We start from the raw sequence: 27,724 nt of genomic DNA, 5'->3' as shown, positions 1-27,724 counted from the left end.
ATTTGTACATTTTGCTATAATTAAGGAATCCCAAACATTTTAGCATGAGCATACGCTAATTCTCACAACAACTCTTTAGTGTTTCATATTTCATTATTATTTGTCTTTAACTTTTACCTGTTTCTAACCATATCAACACTTCTATCTCTAGGATCAAATTAATTGAAAATATAATAATATAGTTAGAGAATGGGTCTAATATCTCAGGCATTTTCAAGGCTATGTCTAAGGCATAAAATCACTCTATAGTGTAATGTATTATTAACTTTTTAAGGCAAAATAGCATGGTGACATAGGGCAGAAAATCTTGTCTCCATGGAAAAGATAAGACTATTGAAGGACAGAGAGATGAAATTGATTTGAGATCATTCAGAGCCAAAATAAGACCCTAGTACTCCTTGGGTGAAGATCAGAACTCTCTCTGAAATCATTGACATGAATTGGTGCCCCCAACCAGACTTTAAAAAGAAAGATTCTCTAACCCATTGGCAGCAGAAAACTCTGTTTAAGGATTTCTTTTGTGTGGGAAGGCCACTGCTTCTCATTGTTATAATAGAGGTTATACAAAATGGGGAATCTAGGCCAGAAAGCAAACAATATAGAATTGAGTAGTTAGGAGAGGAGGTTTGTTGACAAAGTTGATTATATCAAGTATAAAATCACTCTGTGATATAAAAATAAAAAATAGGCTCCATTTTAATTTCACTTATTAAATTAAAACATATGCCCACCCAGAATCTCATTAGTGGAATGAGTAACATGTCTCCTCACATGAAAGTTTCATACTCAGAGACATCAATAGTATATGAGAATACTTTCAAACTTGTTTCTTAAGCATAGGTATTAGAGCTGAAAGGCAATGCTTAAAAGCTATTTTGTTCTTTTCCATTGGAAATATCTAAGTGTCATAGGTTTGGTTCTCAGAAGAGATTGAGATAGATTATTCTGCTTGTCAGAGTTTTCTTCTAATTAAAATATATGCCTGGGACTTCATATGCCTCCTTGTTCAGTTGTATGTGTGGGACATCCTGGGGACACGATTACCTCAGCTGGGTAGCCCTCTGCATCTGAAGCAGATCTTGAAGTGACTAATATCTGAAACTGCTGGTTACATCTGCTGAAACTGGGTAGCCCATATATCCCTGAAGTAGGCCTAGGAGGCACATTTAAAGACCTATCTCATTCCATGTCTTATATGTCTCTCTATATATATATCCAGGGAACATTTTCTTCAGTAGAACAATGAAGTTATCATCCCAATAGAAAGTGTATAATAGGTCTCTTGTCTACAATTAATAGTCACTGTCTTCTTTCTACACAATCAATCCTGGAGTCTCCTCACCCTCAGCTATCACCTCTGCTGGCCTAGATAGTTACCTCATAGTTTGATTCACATATGGGGGATCTGAAACCCCACCCTAAATAGACAGGGATCACTAAGCCTCTGTTCCAGGCCAGTGATATCATAAGTGTCTGTCTAAAGTAACAATTAAGCAAAGTGGTAACAAGAGTTGCTCAAGTTGATTCCAGTAATTGAGAATATTGCTTACTAGAGTGATTATTTACTATTATCTACCAGGATATGCCTGGTGTTTGCAAGGTCCATACTTGTGAAATAAATGATGCTATAATAGGTACTTCAATGGTGAAAGAATGAAAATTTTCCCCTTAAGATAAGGAGAAAAACTGCTTTTACCATTACTATTCAATGTTGTACTGGATTTCTTACCAGTACAATTAGACAACAGAAAGAAATAAAACTTACCTATATTGGAAATTTAAAAAGTAGAATTATCTCTATTTGAAGATGACATAGGAATTAATTAGTTCTACTTATAATAAAAGAATAAAATTCTTCTAACTAAATTTAACAAAGCAAGTCAAAGACAACCCCTGAAAACTATAAAATATTGTTGGAAAAAATTAAAAAATACATAAACAAGTGGAAAGACAACCCATGATCATGAATGGGAGAATTAAATATTGGTAAAATGTCAATACTATCTGAAGAAATATACAATTTTTTTGAGACCTATATCAAAATACCAATGGTATTTTTTTTTGCAGAAATAGCAAAGATGATCCTCAAGTTCATATGGAATTGAAAAGAATCCTAATTAGCCAAAGTAGTCTTGAAACATAACAAAGCTGGAAGACTGACAGTTCCTAATTTCCAAAGTTAATACAAAGATAATCTCATTAAGATAATGTGCAACCAGCATTAAGAATAGACATATAACTTAGTGGAATGGAATTAGGACCTCAGAATTAAACTCATAAATTTAAGGTCAGTTGATTTTTTTTACATGGATGACAACACTATTGAAGAAATATGAATAACTTCAACAACTAGGTCTGGAACTCCTGGATTTTTGTTTGAATGAAATTGAGTTCTTACCTTATAACATATATAAAAGTAAACTCCAAATGGACTAATGAAACCAATATAACATAATGAAACCATCAACTTCTTAGGAGAAAACATAAATAAATCTTCATGATCTTGGATTTGGCATTGGATTCTTATATATGATACCAAATGTATGAACAACAAAATACAAAATAAGGTGGACCTCATCAAAATTAAAATTTCTGTACATCAAAAGATATTATCAAAAAATAAAAAGACAACCCATATGATGGAAATTTATTATATATTTATTTTTCTTTAAGTTATTTAATAACCCTTTTGAAATTCTTGCCAGCAAATTTCATCATCTCTATCTTTCCTGGGTCTATTTTAAAGAATAAAATTCTTCTAACTAAATTTAACAAATTATTATATATTTCTATTTCCATTTACCAGCTTTTCTCAGTTATGGGTCACATTTTCCCATCTTTTGTTTGTTTAAATTTTTTGATTGAATGCTGCATATTATGACTATTAAGCATTTGGATTTTGTTGTACTCCTTTGTACATTATTAAATTTCATTTTGGCAAGCAGTTAAGTTACTTATATATTAGCCAGATTCTTTCACATCTCATTTTTAAGTTTTTAAGGTAAAACTTCACTCTAAGCTTTAACTCTACTAATAAGATATGAACTTCTGGGGTCTGTATTCCATGCCTTAGGTTTTCACTGGTATCTCTCTACTCTGACTAGTAAGAAATCCCATTTCTCCCAGCTCTTTGTGATCTCTGGTAATTGATCACTATCTACCCTCAGATTTGTGAAGTTTCACTTTAGTATGTGCAGTTTGCTATTTAGTCAAGTATTCACTAGAAAGATTATTGGAATTTTTACCTGATGGACTTATTTCCTAGTATTCCACCTTCCAAATAGCAGATCCCTGAATGTTCACAGTGTTTTTTTTTTTAACACAATGTGACAACCAATATCTTCTTAAGTTATATATCTGTGCTCCACTGTCTAGAAAGGGCCTCTTGGTAGAAATCTGTAAAAATCACAGGGATCACCTCATTAGTTTCCCTTGTCTAAGGGATCACAGCCCCATATGGCCATTGTTATAATATTTTTTAAAATATAGTTGTTTTATACATCTTATCAAATTATCTGGAGAAGAAATATGGTACTTTATTAAAGCTGCAGATGTTAAGTGTTCACTAAGGAAATATTACTATGAAATTCCTGTCATTTTCTGATTTGTTCTGCCTTTCATAATGGAAATAGCTTAAAGATTTTTAGTCATCACTTAATTCTGATGCCTAGCGTGTTAGTTACATTTACACTGCTGTGACTAAAATACCCAAGAAGCACAACACAGAGGGAAAAAAAAGTCTATTTTGATTCACGATTCAGAGATTTAGTCCATGGTGGGCCAACTCCATTGCTCTGGGTCCATGGTAGAAGGGGAGAACTGCTCCATGAAAGAGGAGACAGGGCCACAGGGAAAAACCACCCTTCCGGGGCATGCTCCCAGTGACCCACCTGCTCCAGCCATGCCCCATCTGCCTACAGTTACCACCCAATCGGTTCATTTAAACTGGGATGGACTGATTAGGTTAAAGCTTTCATAATCTAATGATTTCATCTCTGGATATTCATGAATTAATACAGGAGCTTTTGGGAGACCCTTCCTGTCTAAACCTTAACACCTGACATAGGATTTGATGCATACTGCTTTCACAATGAATATTTGTTGAGTCATTAGATAAAATGTTTGATCTGCCATAGGTGTGCAGCATTTTATTCTCTTTAATGACATTGTTGTGTTCTTGTCTTCTTGAACCTAAGCTTACATGAGTTTAATCTGGAGTAGAAAAAAGAAGTTTTGCTTTTATAAGAAGTCTATGTTTTAGTGCTTATTCTTCCACAGATTTGCAGCAACTTGGGCTCATGATTTATTTAAGTTTTTTTTTAATGCCTGTGAAAAGAGAAAAATCTCTACACTACTTATTGCAGAAAGTTGCCTAAAGGACCAAAAGAGCTGTTGGACACAATTCATCTTTGAAAATTAAAATACAGAAAAATTATAATCTCACTAGAACATGAATATTATGCCTTTATTTTTAAATCCTCCACCCCATTGTTATGCAGAATTTTGATGAATGTCCTATTAATATGAAATGTTTGATAGAAGTTGAATTAATTTGAATATATGCACAGTTCTCAATGAAACTGAAGTGGTCTTTACTATGCTTTATGTTATTAGGGATACTATGCTGAAATGAATACTTATATAAATTTCTTATCAGGTACCTACTCATATTTGGTTCTTAAAATGACCTGAACAACACAGTATACAAAAAGAATTTGGAAAGGGTTATTATTTTTGTTTTATTGATAAAATAAGAGATGTTTATAAAAAATTCATAATTGGCAATATTATCCCTATCATTAAGTGAAGTGTGAATCAAACAATGAAAATGAACATTGTGAATGTTGATAATAGTTTGCAAATTAAACTTTTCGAGCCAAGTCAGAGGAACAGAGTGTATCCAAGGGGAGGAACGATTAGATCGAACGTGGGAGGTGTGTGCTGGAGAGACAAAGCAGAAAAGGGAAAGGCTGTCAAGGTGAACTGCTCAGAAAACTGATGAAGTATAATTGTTTCTTATTTTACCCAAAAGGGTATTTCCAGATTGCTGACTTGACACCTTTCTCTTTTTTTTGTTGGCACATTTCAATGACTATTACTTTTCCAACTATGCACAGTTTCCTGGGAACTTCGTACCCTATTGGCTTTTATCAACCTTCCAGCTGGTACTATAGGGGCATTTATCAAATGCCTGCTGTTGTAGAAATTACTTTAGAAGCATTGGTCCACCTTAGGAGGACTTTTAGAGAAGAAGTAGTCCTACCTGCTCATTTTCAGTTAAGGAAATATACACCTAGTAAAGGATACCAGTGCTCTCAATGTCTTAGATGCAGTTAATTAGTGAAAGAAGAAAGCTCTAGTTTCCCACTATTCTGTGCTACCTTTATATGCTATAAGATGAGGGACAGTCAGCTATGAAATGAGAAGACATTACTTTCTTTGCTTTCTCTTTTTTCTTTTGTGTCTTCCCTCTGTTCTTTCTTTCTCTTCAATAATATTTATTTAATGTCCATCTTACTATTGGTTTGCAAAGAGCTTATGAGAATATTTGCATTTCTCTGTGTTAAATTCATACTTTTTGTGATATTTTTATAAGTATCAGTGTTTTCAGGATAGGAAAGGTAGAAACTGTTATCTTGCATAGTAGCTTTTCTTTCCTTTTGGCACAGAGCAAGCCTGTGAATCTAAACTCATAAGGGATGTCTAAAGGATCAGTTTACTTGGAAACTGGAGTGTTCTCCTCTATTTTCAGATTCATTTCACTTTGATATCAAATAAAACCCATTTGCTGTAGAAAATTAAAGTAGCTGCGATTTTTTTCTCAGTATAGAGAAATCTTTTATTTGCCTCTAACCCTTTCCATTTTTCATGACAGTCATTGCATTTTCTTCTCTAAAACACAAACAAGTCAATGTAAGCATGGCTGGCAGGCTAAAATGATTATAGGATAATTTGTGTTTGCCAGACCAAACAAAATCAATCACTATTGTTTAGGAACCCACAACATTAAATGGATATGAGAGAAAATTTCTGGACTTTCATGAAATAGGTTTTTCGAACGCTGATAAGGGAGCAGATCATCAAATACCCTGTAGTATAGTTTGTAATTTTCAAATTTGTACCCCCAAAATGTGAACTGTATGTGTGGTGGCTCTACTCCACTGCCTAATGCAAACTACAAAGCAGGTTGGCAGGGTCGAAATGATTGTTCCAGTTACAGGTTTCCAATAGGCAAGAATATTTGATGAATGTTTATGTAAAGCTTGAAATAACCATTCTACAAAATTAGCTTGCAGACCTATAAGGATGGATGGAGGATGACTTAACAATGGAATGGAAATCAGAATAGAATTGATGGAAACGAGTAGGCATGTCGTCTCAAGTCATTTGTTTCTGAGTATGCTCTAAAGATATTTTTTCAGGGTGAAGTTTTGTGTTTTCTCTCTTGTTTTGGTTTGATTGCTTGTCTGTCTATTCTGGTTGTGTGCTCTGTCAGGGACCCCATTTCACCCTAATTCTTTTCTATGAAAGTTCTAGTCCTGCTCTTTCCCTTAGGATGGGTATTGAGCTGCCAAGAATTATTGCAGGAAGCTTGGTGATAGTTTTGAGCTGATAAGCATTCTTTTATTTGGACTTTTAAGGATCAGAACTGATTCTTCATCATGCAAAATAAACGGAGTTGGTTTTGACCATTTTTTGGTAAAGCAGATGGATCATCATAACCTAGCAGAACACAGCTCAAACCATTTCCTCTCTTCTCAATTACTTTCAATCTTTGGAGGGAAAAATGTGGTTCTGTATATTTATAGCTAGGGAGATCTTGAAAGAAAATAATCAAATGAACAAACATCCCTTAGGTCTGTTTTCTAAGGTGGGTATTTTTGTTTAAATTAGTTATTAAGTAGCAATATGAGGTGGAAAACCTAAAAGTAGGGAAGGGAGCCAGGACAGATTCATCCTGTTCCCAGGAGAAGCTGTGAATAGTAATAGCATCACAGATTGTCCCATCTTGAGACCAGAGGTCTGGCCATTATATGCTGACATCAGATATTGGCTACAGGTGACCACATGTTAGTCTGGAGCCTCCCAGGCATTACCTGGATGAGGTGGAAGATCTCAGTGGTTAAGAGTGATTCTCTAGGGAAGGGTGCAACTGAGATTATTTAGCAGCTGACACTCGTCATATTTTGGGCATATGTTCACCATCCCAGGGAAGAGTTTTTAGGCAGGACTCCAACAGTGTGTCCAAAAGAGAAAACAACATGTTAATACACGTAACACTTCATCATTCCTATTTTTTTAAACTATGATACTTTATACCATGGTATTCTCTTGTATTTTATTGATTCATCTCTTAATTGATAACCATTAAATGGTTTTCGATCTTTTTGAGTTATCATCCTAAATACTGTTATGACTATATTTGCCATATTGCCCATTTTGACATAGTCCTACATGCTGAACTAATGGATCAAAAGTCATGTGAATTCATTTTGTTTGGTTTTTCCAGATTGCCTTTTATGGAAATTTTGCCAATTTTTATTTGCACCATCAGTGTAGAGGTTTTTGTCACCATATGCACACCACAGGATATCATCAAACTTTGTATATTTGCCGATCAGATGAAAAATATCCAGGTTATTTCCCAATGGCCATTCTCTCTGTCTGCTCTGTCTGTAACCCTCTCTTTCACTCCTAAAATTGCCCATTTAATTTTTTATCATTTCAACCTCAGGCAGACATCCTTTAAAGAGAATTCTCTGACCTTCTGTCTTAACCAGGTGCCCCCATTAATGCTCATAGATCACCATGTATTTTTATTATGTTTTATAAATGTTTGTATTTACTTTTTTTGTCTTATTTACAAATACCTGGCCCCTTTTCCTCACTGAACAGTGAGTTCTATTAAGGTAGGAACTAGTTTGTCTTGTTTAATTCTATCTCTAGCTCATCCATATGGAGCCTGATAAATAATTGTAGAATGAGTGATAAAATAAGCAAGTAAGTTATATTACTATGAGTCAAACTGAGAAGTACCAGATCACAGGGCTCATGTTCTTTCTGCTATGGAATTCTGCCAAGATGAGATTTTTTAAACCTGAGAAATTGACATCCTAGTCAATGAAGCCACAGAAACAAACTGCCTAAGATTTTAGATTATACTTCAATCCTTCCTTCAATTTTTGTGAAATGAAAATATTGGCCAAATTTTTTTCATCCTTTGGTGGAACTCACTGATTCTCTTTTATTGACAAAATCATCCATCTTTTGGTGATTTTTTTAAAATAATGGCTCTACTTTTTAAGACACGATGGGAATTAAGATCCCTGGTTAATTGTACAGATTTCAAGCACTACATTGATTAAGGGAACAATCTTTTAAGGGGAGAGTTCATGTTTATCATGCTGAGCTAGAACAGTCTACCACTTTGACCATTTTATTATCTGGGGAGCGTAATGACTAATTGTTGACTGAAAATATTTTCATTTCCTTGATTACTTAATTAAAGATTAAGCAATGCAAGAGAATATGTATGCAGTGTATATGTCTGCCTTCTGATGTCTGCCTATTTTTCAGGGAGATGCAGAAAAAGCATGGTGGCCTCAGCTTTATGAAAAGTTAAGAATTTGCCTGGTCAGAAGGTCTCAGAAATAAAGTTCCCTGCATTTTTTATTCCTTTTTAGGTTTGAGAATTGTGTAGAAATAAGTCCGTGTTACAACTATCATCCAAATTTAATGGCATAACTTTTGACCTGGATGGCAGTTATATGAGTTTGTTACTTCTAAAATGGTTTCTTTCTACATCACTGGGCAACTTGATCCTGTAGGGAGGTGGGCCTGGCTAGGTCTATCATAGTCTCTTTTACAGAGAGAGTCCATATGGGAAGAAAAACAACACAGGCACTGTCTCGTATTACCTATGATTGTAACAGATCCTGATAATGTGAAAAATTCGTGCATTTAAACCTAGTACACTTTTAATTGCAGCACACTATTTCATTCCACATTAAACAGCTAATAATCCAGAATAATTTTATGCTGTATAAATTGCCAAGTGAATATATCCTGGCATAGATACTGCTTTGGCAGTAATGGTGGTATAACTTGACTCATTCATCTTTTTGCACTCGAACCATCATGGTATGTAGACGTACTTAGGAATTTAATTCAACTCACTCCCCACAGTTCATGAACTTGATGTTGATCTGCCCCATCATGCAATTCTTCAAAATTTTTATAGCCAAACCGTCACTGAATTATTGGACTATATGGATTATAAACCTCTTGTGTTTATCAGATTCCTTGAGACTAGTTCATAGAGCCTTGAAACTATACCCTTAAGGTCCAAGGTCACTTCTAAGTGATATCACATATGTTTAAACAGCTTTTCTTCCTGCATTTCTTGTTTTCTTTATCTTGCCATAGCTGCCTGCTACCACCTCCTATGGCATTGCTTACTTTGTATTAAGTGATAAAGATCTCCCATTTTCAATGTTACTCTCTGGCTGGACAATGTTAATGTATCTTTGTACTGTTGCATCTGCTTTGTTTCTTTCGTAGCAGTATTTATCATGTTAATTTTATTATTTGCATATTTTCTTGTTCTGTCTCACTCTATCTCTCTCACTGAGATGATATTGGTGGCCATGTTTGTTACCTTCATTGATCTATCCCTTTTTCTTATCATAGGCCTGGCATAGACTAGTACTAAATCAAAATTTGTTGAATAAGTGTAGACTCAAACTTTGTTAATTCTAGCTCCCATCTGTTTGTTTTTTCACCTTATGGTAGTTGGGCCTTTCTAAACTCTTCCCCGAATCAGTCAAAATTTCTTTTGGTAGACATGGTGTAAATGAGCTGCTTGTATCTGATGCATCTGAGATCTGAAGAGTCTTGGGAAATAATAGGTAATCTGCTAAACTGATTTTTACTTGTATCTTTTAGGACTCTTTTAGTTGCTTTGATGATTCTTACAAAAGTGAAGTAAAATATTTAAAGGCTACATGGGCATGTATAGCTAGAATGTCACAGTGGAAGGGTATGGCAGAGGAAAGCAGCACAGGACATGGTACAAGGAATTAGGTGCTCATGTTCCACTCACCAGGAATAAAATACATACTCAAAGTCATGCTCCCAATGACCTACCTCCTCCAGCCATGACCTACTTGCCTAGAGTTACCACTCAGTTAATCCCTATCAGAGGATTAATGCACTGATTAGGAGATTAGATTAAATCTCTCTTAACCCCATCATTTCACCTCTAAATTTTTTTGCATTGTCTCAAAAAGGGGGACACCACATATCTAAATCATAATATTATGGTTATAATTATACTGAAAGATAAAATAAAATGTTCTTTTTGGCTTCTTAACCAGAGTTTTTAATGCACTATCACAAGGACAAACAGAGTAATAGATAAATTTATACCAAACCATGATAAGGGATAGTTTTGAACAGAGGAGGCCTAGCAGCATCTTTACATTGTGCTGTGTAAGCAACCATTGCCTTTGTTTATGCATAAGTTCTGGTCAGCAGCTCTTAATAAGTTAACATTCTAAATCATCCAGCATACACAAAGTGACTTGCATGCAGATGGTGCTAAATAAGCTTGTTAAATGCATGAACAAGTGCTATATCACACAGTTCTGTACCTCTTGCTGTTGTATGTAGACACATACTTCCAGAAATAGGACCAAAAGAGGCTCATTTGAACATTTCTCATGCTCCAAAGTCTTGCTTCCTTTCACCAGAATGAGGGTGATGAATACATATTCTCATATGCAGGTGTGTGGAGTGTGACACTTGAGCTCACTTTGTCTTAAAATAGAGTGGAGTACAGACCTGGGGTTGTGGCTCATGAGTAGAGGGATTGCCTTGCACATATGAGGCACTGGATTTGATCCTCAGCACCACATAAACAACAACAACAAAAAATAGAGTACAGTTGGCTTTGCACCTCTGAAGCTATCAGTTCATAAATTACTTTTTCTAAAAAGATTCAGTAATTTGAGGGATAAGTAAAAGAAAGGAAGAAGAAAGAAAAGAAAAGCTTTGTGTTTCATGTTTTTAATTCTGTAGGGTTTTTTCAAGAATTATATTCAGGGGTGCAGGGGATTAGCAAGGATGGTGGAATGTGATGGACATCATTATCCAAAGTACATGTATGAAGACACGAATTGGGTGTCAAACTACTTTATATACAACAGAGATATGAAAAATTGTGGTATATATGTGTTATAAGAATTGTAATGAAAAAAAAAACAAGGTACATGAATAAAGGCATGAATTGATGTGAACAGAGTTTATATACAAATATATGAAAAATTGTGCTCTGTATATGTAATAAGAATTGTAATGCATTCTGCTGTCATGTATTTAAAAAAATAAAATCAATTTTTTAAAAAATAATTATATGAAGAGATTGTTGAGCCTAAAATTTGTCATTTTTGACATGCTAACCAATTAGAAATTTTGTAAAACCTTATTAGGTTGCTGTAACTAGTGAAAATGGGTATGTCTGGATATGTTTTTAGTGTGATTTCTAAAAAGAATGAAAAGGTTCTTTGTCTTTTCTTAGAATTTCCATTGTTCCAGCTGAAGTTATTTAAATTATTTAAAAGAAGATGGTTAAATACTTTTCAAGGTGCTGTGCAATAAGAGAGACGGTACGTGACCTTGAAACTTCTCCTTTAGATTGAAGGTAGAGAATGGGAGCTTGTATTCAGCCTCCCAGAACTTTAAAGTATTGCCCTAGGCAAAAATGGGTTGTCACTTCTCAAAATCTGGCAGACATCTGGAGAACAGGAAGAGATCAAACAGTCCAGAATTATTATTTCTTCAGAAAGAAATAATAGAAGTGGAGCTTTCACCTAACGTCTCAACATTTCAATGCACTCCTTTGGGGAAAGTGGGCTGGGAAGATTAACAGAGGCTTGCATGGTTCTATGACATTTGGAGAAGGTACATAACCCTGAGACTTCTCTCATGAGAAAGGGGAGGAATGGAGCATGCCCCAATCCACAGAAAACATTTGGGAATCTGTAGCTTGAAATTTAGCTTGGCACTCAGCAGAGGTCTTTTCCTGCTGAAATCACTGGATAAACACTGAAAGAGGTGGCTGCTTCTTCAAATGTGCAGATACTAATGCAAATCTGTGACGAACAGGGAGAAGCAGTGAACTCTGATGCTACAAAAATAAATCTTCAATAACTGTCTTAAAAATAGATTTTTGAATTGTCTGACAAAGAATTCAAAGTATGTATATTAAGGAAATTCAATGAGTTATAAGAAAGCACAACTAGACAATTAAATGAAATCATGAAAACAGGCATAAAATCCCAATGTAAATTATGATATATAGTAGAAAACAGTAAATAACAAAAAGAAATTCTGACATTGAAGACTACAAAGCTGAAATATAAAGCTCAATGAAGACTGTCAACAGAAGACTTCACCAAGCATAAAAAAATCAATATACTTAAAGATAGGTCATTTGTAATTGTCTAATCAAGAGAAGCAGAAGCAAAAAGAATGAAACTATGAATGAAGAAATTTTATACAATTTATGTGACACAGTCAAGTGAACCCATATGGTATCATGAGAATTACAGAATAAGAGAAAGAAAGGTTGAAAAAGTTTATTTTTTTTAAAAAAAAGGACTGAAAACTCCCCACATCTAGAGAGAGAAATGGATATACACATTTTTAAAATTCTATTTATTTATTTTTTTAATTTTAATTTGTTGTATATGACAGCAGATTGCATTACAATTCATACACATATAGAGCACAATTTTTCATATCTCTAGTTGTACACAAAGTAGAGTCACACCATTCTTGTCTTCATACATGAACTTAGGGTAATGATGTCCATCTCATTCCACAATCTTTCCTACCCCCATGCCCACTTCTTTCCCTTCCCTCCTCTTTGCCCTAGCTAGAGTTCATCTAATCCTTCCATGCCCTCTGTCCCTCACCACATTATGAATCAGCAATCTTAAATCAGAGAAAACATTTGGCATTTGCTTTTTTGGGTTTGGCTAACTTCACTTAGACTTATATTTTTCAACTCCATCCATTTACCATGGATGTAAATGCCATGATTTTATTCTCTTTTAATGCTAAATAATATTCTATTGTATATATGTATATCATTGATTGTTTCTTTTGGTGATAAGAAGCTTTTTAGTTTGAATCCACCCCATTTATTTATTCTTGATATTAATTCTTATGCTATAGGAGTGTTATTGAGGAAGTTGGGACCTAATCCAACATGATGGAGATTTGGGCCTACTTTTTCTTCTAATAGACACAGTGTCTCTGGTTTAATTCCTAGGTCCTTAACCCACTTTGAGTTGAGTTTTGTGCATGGTGAGAGAGAAGGGTTTAATTTCATTTTATTGCATACAAATTTCCAGTGTTCCCAGCAACATTTGTTGTACCTTTTTGGTGACTTTGTCTAATATAAAATAACTGTAATTATGTGGGTTAGTCTCTGTGTCCTCTATTCTGTACCATTTATCTACAAGTCTATTTTGGTGCCAATACCATGCTGTTTTTGTTACTATTGCTCTGTAATATAGTTTAAGGTCTGGTATAGTGATGCCACCTGCTAAGGATTGCTAAGGATTGCTTTTAGCTACTTCTGGGTCTTATTTTTTCAGATGAATTTTTATGAATGCTTTTTCTATTTCTATGAGGAATGTTATTGGGATTTTGACTGATATTGCATTAAATCTGTATAGTGCTTTTGGTAGTATGGCCATTTTGACAATATTAATTCTGCCTATCTAAGAACAAGATAGATCTATCCATCTTCTAAGATCTTCCTTAATTTCTTTCTTTAGTGTTCTGTAGTTTTTGTTGTAGAGGTTTTTCACCTCTTTTATTAAGTTGATTTCCAAATTTTTTGTTTGTTTGTTTGTTTTTGGGGGGGGGCTGTTGTAAAAGGGTATTTTTTCTTATTTCCCTTTCAGAGGATTTGTCACAGATATACAGAAATGCCTTTGATTTATGGGTGTTGATTTTATATTCTGCTACTTAGCTGAATTAATTTATTAGTTATAGAAGTTTTCTGGTGGAATTTTTGGGTCTTCTAGGTATAGAATCATATTATTGGCAAATAGTGCTATTTTGAGTTCTTTTTTTTCCTATTTGTATCACTTTAATTTCTTTGTTTCTTGCTCTGGCCAGTATTTCAAAAACTATGTTAAATAGAGGTGGTGAAAGAGGGCATCCCTGTCTTGTTCCAGATTTTAGAGAAAATGCTTTCAATTTTTTTTCTATTTAGAATGATGTTGGCCTGGGGCTTAACATAGATAGCTTTTATCATGTTGAGATATGTTCCTGTTATCCCTAATTTTTCTAGTGTTTTGAACATGAGGGGGTACTGTACTTTGTTGAATGCTTTTTCTGAATGTATTGAGATGATCATATGATTCTTATCTTTAAGTCTATTGATGTGATGAATTACATTTATTGATTTCCATATGTTTAACCCACTTTGCATCCCTGGGATGAGTCCCCTTTTACATGATCTTTTTGATATGTTTTTGTATCCAATTTGCCAGAATTTCATTAAGAATTTTTACATCTATATCCATTAGAGATATTGGTCTGAAGTTTTCTTTCTTTGATGTGTCTTTGCCTGGTTTTGGAATCAGAGTGACATTGGCTTCATAGAATGCATTTGGAAGTGCTTCCTCTTTTTCTGTTTCCTGAAATAAATTGAAGAGTATTGGTATTAGTTCTTCTTTAAAGGTCTTGTGGAACTTGGATGTGTATCCATCCAGTCCTGGGATTTTCTTGGTTGGTAGGCTTCTGATGGTGTCTTCTATTTCATTGCTTGAATTGATGTATTTAAATTGTGTTTATCATCCTGATTCAATTTTGGCAAGTTATATGACTCTAGAAATTTGTCGATGCCTTTAATATTTTCTATTTTATTGGAGTAAACATTTTCAAAATGATTTATAATTATCTTCTTTATTTATGAAGTATTTCTGTGATATTTCCTTTTTTGTCACATGTTAGTAATTTGAGTTTTTCTCTTCTCTTTATTAGCATGGTTAAGGGTTTGTCAAATTTATTTATTTTTCAAAACACCAACTTTTTGTTTTGTCAATTTTTAAAAATTGTTTCTTTTGTTTCAATTTCATTGATTTCAGCTCTTATTTTAATTATTTCCTGTCTTCTACTGGGTTTGATGTTGATTTGTTCTTCTTTTTCTCGGGCTTTAAGATGTAATGTTAAGTCATTCATTTGTTGACTTTTTCTTCTTTTAAGGAATGAACTCCATGCAATGAACTTTCCTCTTAGTACTGCCTTCATAGTGTCCCAGAGATTTTGATATGCTGTATCTGTGTTCTTATTCACCTCTAAGAATTTTTTTTTTATTGGATGTTCACAACATTACAAAGCTCATGACAAATCATATTTCATAGATTAGAATCAATTGGGTTATGAACTCCCATATTTACCCCAAATACAGATTGCAGAATCACATCAGTTACACATCACATTTTTACTGCCATATTAGTGACTGTTGTATTCTACTACCTTTTTTAATCTCCTCCTTGATGTCTTTTGCAAACCATTGTTCATTCAGTAGCATATTATTCAGTCTCCAGGTGTTGTAGCAGCTTTTATTTTTTATTTTATCATTGATTTCTAATTTCATTTCATTGTGATCTGACAGAATGCAGGGTAATATCTCTACTTTTTTATATTTGCTAAGAGTTGCTTTATCACATATTATATAGTCTGTATTAGAGAAGGTTCCATGTGCTGCTTCGAAGAATATGCATTCGCTTGTTGAAAGATAAAATATTCTATATATGTCTGTTAAGTGTAAGTTATTGATTGTATCATTGAGTTCTATAGTGTCTTTTTTCAGCTTTTGTTTGGAAGATCTATCCTATGGTGAAAGAGATGTGTTAAAGCTACCCAGAATTATTGTGTTGTGGTCTATTTGACTCTTGACCTTTAGAAGAGTTTGATGAGTGTAGATGCTCCATTGTTGGGGAATATGTATTTATTATTGTTATGTCTTGTTGATGAATGGTTTCCTTAAGCACTATAAAATATTCTCCTTTATCCCTTTTGATTAACTTTGGCTTGGAGTCTATTTTATTTGATATGAGAATGGAAACCCCTGCTTGCTTCCACATTCCATGTGAGTAGTATTATTTTTACCAACCTTTCACCTTCAGTCTGTGGATGTCTTTTTCTATGAGATGAGTCATTTGGAGGAAGCATATTGTTGTGTCTTTTTTTTAATCCAATATGCCAGTCTATGTTTTTTTGATTGGTGAGTTTAGGCCATTATCATTCAGAGTTATTATTGTGTCATGATTTGTATTCCCAGCCATTTTTGTTATTTAACTTGACTTGGTTTATCCTTTGACTAGTTTTTCCTTTAGCATAATATCTCCCTTTGCTGATTTTCAATGTTGTTTTTTTTAATTTCCTCTTCATGGAATATTTTGCTGAGGATGTTCTGTAGTGCAGTCTTTCTAGTTGTAAATTCTTTTAAGTTTTGTTTATCATGGAAGGTTTTTATTTCATCATCAAATTGAAAGCTTAATTTTGCTGGATATAAGATTCTTGATTTGGTATCCATTTTCTTTCAGAGCTTAGTATAAGTTGTTCCAGGATCTCCTGGCTTTGAGGTCTGGGTTGAAAAATCTGCTGAGATATGAATTGATCTCCCCCTGTATGTGATCTGATTTCTCTCTCTTGTGGCTTTTAATATTCTATCTTAAGTGATTGGAGGGGAGGGGCGGGGTTGGGTAGATAGAAAGGATAGTAGAATGAAACAGACATTATTATTACTGTGTGTATATATGTGAATGCATGACCAATGTGATTCTGCAACCTGTATACTCAGAAAATGAGATATTATATCCTATCTGATTCAAATATATGCTATGTCAAGGTCATTGTACTGTCATGTGTAACTAATTAAAACAAATAAAACAAATAAAAAATAAGCAAATAAAATATAAAATGTTAAAAAAGATTATAACTTTATTCTGTATGCTAGGCATTTTCATTATAATGTGCCTTGGTGTATATCTGTTGTGATTTTGTACATTTGGTATCCTGTATGCCTCTTGTATTTAATTTTCCAATTCATTCTTCATGTTTGGAAAATTTTCTGATATTATCTCATTGAAGAGATTGTGCATTCCTTTGGTTTGAAACTCTGTGCCTTCCTCTATCCCAATAACTCTTAGATTTGGTCTTTTGATGTTTTCCCATAATTCTCGGATGTTCTGCTCATGGTTTCATTCCATCTTCTCTGTGCAGTCAACTTTGTTTTTCAAATTGTCTACTTTTGTCTACATTATTTGACATTCTGTTTTCTAAGTGATCTAATCTGTTAGTGATGCTTTCTATTGAGTTTTTTATTTGGTTTGTTGTTTCCTTCATTTCAAGGATTTCTGATTTTTTTTTTTCAGAATCTCTCTCTCTTTCTTGAAGTGATCTTTTACTACTTGTATTTGCTCCTTTACCTATTTGTTGGTGTGATCAATGGATGCCTGTATTTTCTTTGTAATCTGTTTATTGGTGTCAGCAATGATTGCCTGTATTTGCTCTCTTATCTTTTAGTTTGAGGTGATCAACTTTTGCCTGGATTCATTCATATAGGTCATTCTTTAATTCAGAGATCATTTTAATTATGAACATTCTGAACTCCTCTGACATTTAATCAACTGTACTTTTCATGGGTTCTGTTATTATAGTATCCTGTTTTGTTTGGTGCACTTTTCTCCCTTGTTTTTTCGTGTTGTCTATGTGATTTCCTTTCTTGCAATGTGGATCTGAGGTATTATATTTTTTACCCTACAATCATATAGTATCTGTATCTCACTTTGGTGTTGGGCTTCCATATCCTACCGGTATCCCAGGATGGATGCTACTGCAACTATGGGCGGTGGCAGCAATAACAGGAGTTAACTTGAGGTAGCAGTGGAGGTGCCCCAAGATGGATGCAACAACTTTCAGAGATGGGGCTGTAAGGGTGGACCTTAACTGGCTTTGGGATGTCTGCTTCAAGATGCAGCTGCCTCTAGGCCCTGTATGTTGTCCCAAGGTAGAGGCTACTGCATGGAGAAAACTATGGGGATAGTTGCAGTGTCTCAAGATGAAAGTGGGCTACACCTGGGCTCCCAGGTGGTGATGGAGGGGTGGACCCAGGCCTACCCTGGTCCCCGGCTCCACAGAGTTCAGTGAGGCAGATCTGGGATGTTCCTGAGCCCTGGCAGGTGTCTGCTAGTGACGGGATGGACTCAGACCTACTCTGGGCCTGAACTCCCTCACGGGTCTGGATATACACACTTTTGAAGTCCCCCAAATATAAACATGTTAATTCAAAAGAAGTATAAACTGAGACACATAATAAAATTGTCAAAGGTTAAAAACAATGGCAATTTTTAAAACCTAAAGAGAAACATATCTCTTCATGGGCAGGACAACCCCTATGGACTATCTGTGTATTTCCTGGCAAAAACCTTGCAGTTCAGAAGGAAGTGGGATGACACATTTAAAGTATCGAGAGAAGAAAATTGCTATCCAAGAATATTATACCTGGCAAAACTGTGCTTTAAAAATTAAAGAGAATTAAAGATTTTTCTAAACAAACAAAAGCTGAAGGAGTGCTTCACCATGAAACCTGCTTAATGAAAAATGCTAATAAAATAGCTATAAACAAATAGCAGAAAGATCATTAAAGTATAGGAAGGAAATGGGGGAGGGACGAGAGGGAAAAAAGGATAACTGGGGACTGAATTAGAGCAGATTATATCCCATGCTTGTCTAGTTATGTCAAAATGAAGCATAAAATTATGTGTAACTATAAAGAACTAATAAAAATGACAGTTTAGTCTCAAGTTTTTAGGCAAATTTAGCTTGAAAAATAAATATAAAGCCAAATGTAAATTCTAGATGGTGATATCAGAATTACACCTCACAGAGGTATGAAACAATTCAATGGAATGTTCAACAAAACATTTTTAATAAAATGGTAATTTTTCAACAAGCTTTCCTGCAATAAAAAGTGATAAACAGAACTGCATTAACTTTCAGAAATGTTTTTGTTCCTAGGTTCTTCCTGTTACATATTTTCTTCGTAAGTAATGTTCAATACTCTATTTATTATCTCATTTAAAATGACATTAATTTTGTCTTATATATCATAATAGCCCAAACACAAACTTTCCTATAAACATATAATTTGTAGAGTATTAAACATTGTGTTATAAATGTTAGTGTCAAAAATTCTAACAGAAATTCTTTAAACTTAATTGAAAGGATGCTAAACAATAAGACAAGGTGCTTTGATATTATGAAAGTCACTGGTAAAGGTAAGTATATAAATATTACAGTAATGATGGTATGTAAATTTTTTAGACTTAGTTTAAAAGTTAAAAGACAAAGATATTAAGATTAAAATAATTTATAAAAATATTAATGGATTCACAATGTAAAAAAGTTACAAACTATGATATCTCTAACATAAAGTGTATAGGAGAAGTAAAAGTGTAAATTTCTTTCTTTTTTTTCTCTTTTAATTTTTTTATTAGTTGCTCAATACATTTGATTCAAATGGGGTATAAATTCTTATTTTTCCACGTGTGTAAATTTCTTTTTTGTCTATAATTGAAGTTGTTTGTATCAACTTAAAATATGCTATATAACTAAAGTATATTTTTTTGTAAATCTCATGATAACCACAAAAAACATACCAAGATACAAACAAGGAAAGAGAAAATAATCAAAGAAAATAACTATGAAAAATAACAAGTCACAAAGGAAGACAGACACCGAATCTGCTGGCACTTTGATCTCAGACTTTTCAGCTTCTAGAATTATAGGAAATAAATATATGCTGTTAGTAAGCCAGTAAATTTATGCTATTTGTTATAGTAGCCAAATGCATTAATATGTGTGGTACTAAGTGTTCTACCACTATTGTGTTGCTGTCTCTTTCTTCAGATCTTTTTGCTAGTATTTGCTTTTTATTTAGATTCTCTGATGTGTCCTTAGATTAAAGGACACACATGGGATGATAATGAAATGATGGGAAAAGGTATTTGATGTAAGTGGTAAACAGAAGAGAAAAGGGAAAACTACACTCACAGCAGATAAGATAGACTTTGTTACAAAGGGCACAGATGGACATTATATGATGTTAAAGGGACAATTCATCAGGAAAAATAATAATGATAAACATATATCCACCTAATATCAGAAAATTTTTTCTTTTATAAGCATAAAGAATGCAAGGATTCTCACTTTTGTCACATTTAGTGAACAACATAGAATTCAAAATACTAGACAGACTCTATAAGCAAGAAGAAGAAATAAAAGGAATTCAAGTCAAAAAGGGAAATGTACAATTATCAGTGTTCACAAGTAATGTGATACAATATGTAAAGAACTCTGAAGACACCACTAAAAATGGCCAAAACTAATAAATTTAATAAAGTTGTTGAATACAAAATCCGCATACAAAAATCAGTAGTGTTCCTATATACTGCCAATTAGTCATTGGAAAAGAAAATTGAGAAAATTCCATTTATTATGGTATTACAAAGAATACAATATTGTTTCTCTTGCTGAGAAAAAACTTTTAAGTTTAATTAAGTCCCATTTGTTGATTCTTGCTCCTCACACTTCAGATAGAGCCCTAATATCCAGAGTATACAAAGAACTCAAAAAATTAGACAATAAGATAACAAATAACCCAATCAACAAATGGGCCAAGGACCTGAACAGACACTTCTCAGAGGAGGACATACAATCAATCAACAAGTACATGAAAAAATGCTCATCATCTCTAGCAGTCAGAGAAATGCAAATCAAAACCACCCTAAGATACCATCTCACTCCAGTAAGATTGGCAGCCATTATGAAGTCAAACAACAACAAGTGCTGGCGAGGATGTGGAGAAAAGGGTACACTTGTACATTGCTGGTGGGACTGCAAATTGGTGCGGCCAATTTGGAAAGCAGTTTGGAGATTCCTGGGAAAAATGGGAATGGAACCACCATTTGACCCTGCTATTGCCCTTCTCGGACTATTCCCTGAAGACCTTAAAAGAGCATGCTACAGGGATACTGCCACATCGATGTTCATAGCAGCACAATTCACAATAGCTAGACTGTGGAACCAACCCAGATGCCCTTCAATAGATGAATGGATAAAAAAAAATGTGGCATCTATACACAATGGAGTACTATGCAGCAATAAAAAAATGACAAAATCATAGAATTTGCAGGGAAATGGATGGCACTAGAGCAGATTATGCTTAGTGAAGCTAGCCAATCCCTAAAAAACAAATACCAAATGTCTTCTTTGATATAATGAGAGCAACTATGAACAGAGCAGGGAGGAAGAGTAGGAAGAAAAGAGTAACATTAAACAGAGACATGAGATGGGAGGGAAAGGGAGAGAAAAGGGAAATTGCATGGAAATGAAGGGAGACCCTCATTGTTATACAAAATTACATATAAGAGGTTGTGAGGGGAATGGGAAAATAAACAAGGAGAGAAATGAATTACAGTAGATGGGGTAGAGAGAGAAGATGGGAGGGGAGGGGAGGGGGGATAGTAGGGGATAGGAAAGGTAGCAGAATACAACAATTACTAATAGGGCATTATGTAAAATTGTGGATGTGTAACCAACGTGATTCTGCAATCTGCATTTGGGGTAAAATTGGGGGTTCATAACCCATTTCAATCTAATGTATGAAATATGATATGTCAAGAGCTTTGTAATGTTGTGAACAACCAATAAAAAATCAAAACAAAAAGAATACAATATTTAAAATAAACTAAAACTATGAGGTGAAAGAAACACAATAAAAACCACAAGAAAGAAATTAGATACAAATAAATGAAAAAAACTTCCACATCCATTGAAGGGCATACCATTGTTAAAACGTCCGTACTACCCTGAGACATCTACAGTGTCAATTCCACACTCAAGAAAATCTCAATAGCATTTATTTATTTTTTTTGCAGAAATCAAGAAAACATTCTAAAAGTCACATAGGATACAAAGTGATTTTATTAAAAATGAAGCTGTGGGCATCATATCTCCTGACTTCAAAGTATACTAAAAGGCTACTGTAATTTTTCCAACTTGTCACTAGCATGAACATCCTTATACAAAATAATAAATTGAACTCTTTTATTAGACTATACACAAAAGAAAGTAAACTCAAATAAAATAAAGACTTAAATACAAACTTCAAACTGTGAAAGTCCTAGAACACATAGAGGAAAAGCTTCTTGACATTGGCGCTGGCAATGATTTCTTGGGTAGGACAATAAAATCATAGGCAACAGAAGCAAAATTACATGAGTATGATGAAATAAATTATTTTTTAAAAGTGCTGCATAGCAAAGGAAATAATTATCAGAAAAAAGACAACTTGTTAGAATGGAAAGAAATATTTACTAATTACCTTACTAAGAAATTAATTTCCAAAATATATACAGAACCCCTAAAATTGAATATCAAATACATAATCTAACTAAAATTTAGCAAGATAATTTGGACATCGCATATGTATACATGTATCAAAGCATCACAAGGGACCCCATAAAATACAGACTTTTTATATGACAATTAGAAATTAGCAAAGGACTTGAAAAGATATTTCTCCAAAGGAAACATTCAATTGGAAAGCAGATCCTTGAAAGATTATTACCATTATTAGTTATGATGAAGTTGCAAATCAAAACTTCAATGAGATATCACCTCACACATATTATGATGGCTACTATGAAAAAGACAGATAAACATGAGTTGGTGAAAGTGTGGAGAAAAGGATACCCTGGTAGGTGGGTAATGTAAATTCGTACCTCAATTCTGGAAAATAGTATGGAGGTTGCACAAAAAATTACAAATAAATCTACTCTATTATTCCACAATCTCACTTCTGTGTATACATCTAAAAGATTTAAAATCAATATTTCAAAGAAGTATTTGCACTCCTGTGTTTGTGGTAGCACTCTTCACTGTCTCTCAGATATAGAAAAACCTAAATATTAATTGATTGTTGAAGAGAATGTGATGTGCATTCAACAGGAAATTACTCAGCCTTAGATGGAAGGAAATCCTGGCCATCTGTTATGAACCTAGAGAGTATTCAGCTAAATGAAATAAGCTAGTCATGGAAGGACAAACTGCATGATTCCTTTTATATGAAGCATCTATAATATCAAACTCATAGAAATAGGCAAAACAAAATTGGTTCCCAGGGCGTGGATTTGGGGAAATCGTTGGATGTTATTTAATGAGTATGTTTCAGTTATGCAGGCTTAATAGGTTCTGGAGATCTGCTCTACAACATAATTTCTACATTTGATACAGTATAGTGTACAATCTGTTGAGAGGATGTATCTCATCTTACGTTTTTTTTTTTAACTCCCCCACAACAAACACAAAATCTCAAAGGATACAAGGAGGTGTTGGATATTTCTGTTATGTTGATCGTGGGGTTACAGGCATTTGCATATGTCCAAACCATTACCTTGCACACAATAAATATGTTCAATTCTTTTTTTAAAAAAAATTGTAGTTGTAGATGGATAACATGTCTTTGATTTTTTTGTTTATTTTTATGTGATGCTAAGGATTGAACCCAGGGCAAGTTCTCTTCCACTGAGCTATAGACCCAGCCCTTGTGCAATTCTTTATATATCAATTTTACCACAGGAAGGCTTGTCTAAAAAATATATATCATATGGTTGTAAAACTCTAGGATAGAAATTTCACTGGTTGAATTCTAGGACATCATTTTGTTCTAGGAAAGGAGAGACAGGATGGATTTTCAAGTAAAGCCTGATCACAAAATTGATTTTATAAATCAGTGATCACTGATTGTCGAAAATTACTCTGAGCCCCTGATTTTTTCTTTCTTTCTTTTTTTTTTCTGGTAAAAAACTCTAGATATTGCTTTCTGTTGTTTAGCCTACAAACTACTATTCTTGGAGATAGGCAAGGAAATGGCCTGATGAACACCAAGTTTAAATACTCCTTGAAAGACGGAATCAGTCCATGGGGTTGTTATTTATTTGTTTTTCATATTAACCAACTGGAAACCATTACTTGGAAATTATCAAAGCCTCTTACTGCTTGCAATAGTGGTTATTCTAGGAAACCATGGATTCCTTGAAATTATACATAAACCAGATGTTTCTATATACATGTGCAAATTTCACTATATTGTAAAATGTACTATGTCCCACAAGGTTAACATACATGGACTTAGAAGATATCCTTTTAAAGTATAGCAACAACTATTCTACCCAGAGCTACATTTAGTTTTTTTTTGGCAAATATTTACTGAATACCTATTATCTGCTTGTGGCTGGAGATGTAATAATAAATAAGCCCCCTGTGAACTCTGCCCTTGTGAATGGAATAGAACACTAATAACGACTGCAAGTCCATTTCTGCACTCATTGAACATACATCATACATATGCACATCCATCATACCAGGCAACTAGTATCCCAAATAACTTTTGCTTCTCCCTCTCATATGTCCCAAATCCTTTTCCCTCACTTATTCTTGGACTTCACTTCCCAAACTTATTCTGATTTCTCTAAATCCTGAACTAGTAGTGCCTTGATTTCAGTAGTGGGATTCATATAAGCACTTTGGGTAAATGCTACCCTTATTCACTGATCTGCTTAAACTAGAATTTTACTTAAACTAGAATTTTACAGGAGCATTCACTCCTGAGAAGGCAACTATTATTGGTCTTTCTGTTTGTTTGTGGTCTTGAGGATTGAGCCCAGAGGCACTCTACCACTGAGCTACATCTCCAGCCCTTTTTATTTTTTATTTTGAGACAGCATCTCACTAAGTTGCTGAGGTTGGCCTAGAACTTGAATGTCTCCAGCTGTAGCCTCCTGAGTGCCTGGGATTACAGAAGTCCACCAGTGCATCTGACTACTTCTAGTCTTTTATGTCAACCCCATAACTTTTAAAATGAGGATTCTGCCCCATCTTGACTCTTGTACCCAGTTCTCATAGGATGGTTGGTTGCTCAGGTCAATGATAATGGAAGTGGACCAGCATATCATGTGGGATTCAAGTCCTTTTCTACATTGCTTTTCCAAGTCCCAACCATTTTTTAAGAGCCCAGATCAAGGCTTTTTTTTTTTCATATACAAAAGGTTTCAATGATTCCTTGCCTCCTTGATGTGCCTTAATATTCCTTATTTTCTTAGGCTCCCATAAGAAGATTTAAATTTTTTTTAAATTTCCCTTTCTCATGAAATTAAATACTAAAGAACAAGATTGGTTTTTTTTTTAGCTCTGATATAACTTTAATGTAAGCATGTTAATATCTAAGGGTTTTTTTCTCTTCCAAGAAACAATTTTCACATCCTTCTAGGCAATATTTTTCCATTGAGAATCTATGATCTACCCTAGTGTGTGTCAGAATCACCCAGGGGGCTTGTTAAAACTGAGATTGCTGGGGCTCACTTCCAGCAACTAGAAAATATGTCGCTCTCTCTATATAAAAGAAAACCAAGTTCTGTTTTTAGGTATAATTTTAAAAAGGTGAAAAAAGGAACAGAAAACTTTCCTGGGATAATGTCATTTTAAGTCTGGTACTGCTCAGGAAGAGCAGGAAATATTTATTTGCAGAGGACTAGCCTAAGACCTCAGGGAGTAGTTTGTTTGCCACAGGCAAGAAAGCAGTATTACTCAGTCCTAACCCTAATATCCAGTGATATGAAATCTACCTAAGATTGAGGCTGGACCAGGACAACATAGAACCTTCAAGTCCCCTCCTTAAAGTCCCAGAAGCAAGATAACAGAATTAAAGGACTTCTGCTTGTATCCTCTCACCCAGCAACCATAATTTCATGTCTATCTATGAACAAAAGTACCCCTGTGGGATACTAGGATCTGACATTTGGTTGTGAAATCCTGATGCAGCCCAAGACCTAGAAGGGTCTTTGAAGAGGAAAGAAGTGCACTCAGATGACAGGCTGTCCACTTGTAGACTTGGAAACAGTGCATCCATTTGTAGACTCAGCCACAGCTCCTTTACCATGGGTCCTGCTACCAGAGCTACCCACTCAGGGACCTGGGAGGAGCCTTGGCCAATTATGTCTTGGGTTAGATTACCTGAACTTGGTCCTAGAAGTGAGCCAAGAAACAGGTCTGAAACTTGACTTCAACCCATCTTAGCGGTGGACTGTGTCCCTTTAGTGATACAGGAACACAGAAGAGGCACACTCATTGAGTCCTCTAGGTAGGTCTGCTGACTTTGATTCCCACTGCAGCCTGAAGCATCCCTGCAGCTCAGCTCCTGATCTGCTCAGCCATGGGCTGGGGAGTACTATCTGCCCATGGGTCCACCTAAAATCCTAGAGGGTTCCAAAGACCCAGAGGGAGCCATCATAACTACAAACTCAGTTATAGTCCTGTTATCTGCAGCCCTGAAACAAACCCCTCATCCCAATATGAGCCCTATAGACCAAGGTCCTGGGGATAGTCTAGTCCACCAAGAGACCAGCATCCATGCCCACTAGATCCCCTGGTAAGAGGCCCACAAATCACAATCCCCACTGCAGACACAGCTCCAACCATGTGGACCATTTCTTATCTCTTTTGACTGATCTTGAACGTAATCTCAACTATCCAGGCACCTACCAGAAGCTCAATGTGCCTAACTATTCTTTAAAGACTGGAAAAGATGCTTAGTCCTAACCCTAATATCCAGTGACATGAAATCAACCTAAGACTGCATACTTCAGATGCATAGACAGTAATGTGAGGATACACAAATAAAAAAGAACCAGAGACTGGAGAGTTGAGTAAAACATGATGAAACTAAAGGAAACTCACCAGAAACCAACCCAAAGAAATGCATATTTATGAATTACTTGGAAAAAAATTCGAAACAATCATCTTAAAAAGTTAAAAAAAAAAAGACATAAGAAAATACAGATAGATAACTAAATGAAATCAGGAAAATAATGCATTGATAAAATAAGAGGTTTAATAAATAAATGGAAGCAATAAAAAAGACCCAAACAAATTCTGGAGATGAAGAATACAATGATTGTTCTGAAAAACTCAGCACAGCATTGCAACAGCACAATCTCAGGTGGAAGAACTCAAACTAGCTAATTAGAAGAATAGCAACAACAAAAGAATGAAGAGGAATGAAAGGATCATCAGGGACCTGAGTGATGCCATAAAACAGGCAGATGAGCGTAAGGAGAAACAAAGGCAGCAATCAATAGAAAGAGGAGGCCTCCTGTAAGATGGGAGGAAGTGATTGCAAAGTCCATATCTGATGAGAGATTGACTTCTGAAATAAACAGGGAACTCCTACAACACAACAGCAAAATCCAAATAATCTAATTTTAAAAGGTGCAAAGGACTTGAACAGATATTTCTCCAAAGGAAACATACAAACCACCAGTATATACTTGAAAACATGCTCACCATTATTAATTTTAAAAAAACACAAATAAAAACCAAAATGAGCTATCACTTTATACCTATTTGAATGACTGATTTCTCTCCCCCTCTTTCATATTTTTTTTTTATTGGTACATTAGTTGTACATTGTTAGGGTCTGTAAACAAGTCAAGATGGCGCCTGGCATTTTGCCAGAGGGAGTGGTTTGTGAAGTAATGCCAGCAAGCAATTAAGTGTGGAGATTCCTTATTGGTTG

The sequence above is a fragment of the Spermophilus citellus genome (genome assembly GCF_964194105.1).
Source record: "Spermophilus citellus genome assembly, chromosome: 11".
Lineage (NCBI taxonomy): Eukaryota > Metazoa > Chordata > Mammalia > Rodentia > Sciuridae > Spermophilus > Spermophilus citellus.
This window is presented reverse-complemented; position numbering follows the sequence as displayed.